Source organism: Babylonia areolata, chromosome 5, assembly GCF_041734735.1.
Source record: "Babylonia areolata isolate BAREFJ2019XMU chromosome 5, ASM4173473v1, whole genome shotgun sequence".
NCBI classification, from domain to species: domain Eukaryota; kingdom Metazoa; phylum Mollusca; class Gastropoda; order Neogastropoda; family Buccinidae; genus Babylonia; species Babylonia areolata.
The window spans coordinates 49,201,094-49,203,036 of record NC_134880.1 but is presented as its reverse complement, the minus strand read 5'-3'; positions in this window follow the sequence as shown (position 1 = coordinate 49,203,036).

Sequence of the window (1,943 nt, the reverse complement as noted above, 5' to 3'; positions counted from 1 at the left end):
ACACACACACACACACACACAAGAAACGGGAAAAGAAAAGCGCATTTGCACACGCGTACCGGCTCACGAAAATGAACACATGTGTTATCTTGACTGTAAACGATTTGTTTTCATGCCATTAGAAGCGGGCCATGACAATCGTTCATCTGCTAAATCTCTTTTCTATAAGGAATGAACAATGGATTTAGAGGTCACACTTAAGTGGTCGGGGAGTCATCATAAATGATACAGATAGTCTTTTACAGATAGTCTTTTGTCTATTTCAACATAAAGGGTGAAACAGGGAAAATACATCCCATGGGTATCAGTAACCTTGGCAGTCAAACAAAAAGCGAGTTACCGATTCTGGAGCCTTTGTACATACAGGGCAAAGAATACGTTCGTCTGTCATGTTAAAACGATAACGATGCATACATAATTGAGATCTGGTGTTGTGCGAGAGCGGAAAGTGAGAGAAATAGAGAGAAACAGAGGGACAGAGAAACACACACACACACACACACACACACACACACACACACACACACACACACACACACACACACACACACACACACACACACACACACACACACAGAATGGCAGAGACAGATATAGAGACAGACATAGGGTGGAATGTGAGAAGAAGAAAAAAGAAACAGAGAGAGGGACACATACAGAGAGAGAGGGGGATCAGGGGTTCGAGGGGTGGAGGGAGAAACAGAAAGATATTAACCAACACAAACAGTTCATGTCACTAAAACAAGGGACGCCAACACAAGTTTACTCAGTATCTATCGATTGACTGACCAGCAGGAGTGTTTGGCTGCTGTGCTAAAGGTACAAAATATTTCTCTTATTTTTTATGCGACAAACTGAAAATTTTATTAATGCAAGTTTCAGTCTACCAGTCGCCATGGCGAAGTGGTTAGCGTCGCGGACTGACGGCTGGAATTACGCGGGTTCGTTTTCCAGCGGAGGGATCGGGCCTTTTGGCCCTCGACAGGATCCTACCCAGAGCTTAAATAGGGAGAGTGGGACCCCACGGTCGACTATCATCCACTTCACGGGTGGGTGTGTTGCTCTAATTACCTGACCAACACAGCAGGTGTCTGTATCTCTCGGGCCTGGATGACGACGGGATATCATTATGACAGGAAGCGTAGAGAACAGCCTTGTCAAGTAGTCACAAACCAAAATGGACCTCCATAGCAGCGTCGTCATCATCATCGTTGTCATCCTTCTCCTCCCCCTCCTTCTTCGTCATCCATATAAAAAAATGTCCCAGAATATGGGGCCTATCATGCCCTGCTCTCGTGGTGACCTCAGTTTCAATACCCCTCCACTTCCGTGCCTGGGGTGAGTCCTGTCAATGTCTTCAGTATCGGCAGATACATTAGGGACTGTCGTTGGAGGGACCTGGTGGCGGTGTCAACTCTAAGGGGGACGCCTACCTAGTCTGGCTCCGCGACGAAGCCAAGAGTGTAGGGGGTTCGTTAGTTGGGTCCTAAGTAGGTTAAATCAGAACAGGCACTACTTAACACTATTAAAGTGACTCAACATCAGTGCGGGGTCTCCTCTGGTGTGTGGCCTACTGGCGACCTAACATTGATGGTTCCATGTGGACTGCCGAGGCTGGGACTGCGATAGACGAACCTTGGTGTGGCCGTGTATGGGGACCAGAATGAGCAGCGTGGGAGTACTGGCACTGAAATGAAGCAGATGAAAAAGCTATTTGAGTCAAGGTAAGTTCCTGTTTTGGAAGTTTTCGTGTGTCTTGCGATACAGACATATACGTGAGAACTGACACATAGTGTGTGATCATCCAACGGACGCTCCTCGGCTCAAGTTACCATGGTTTTTGTGTTTACCTTACCATTGTTGGAGAGAGAGCGCCACAGAATGAAAGCATCGTTGCGAACGATTTTGCGGACCTGGTAAGATAGCTGCACATTCGTATAGCG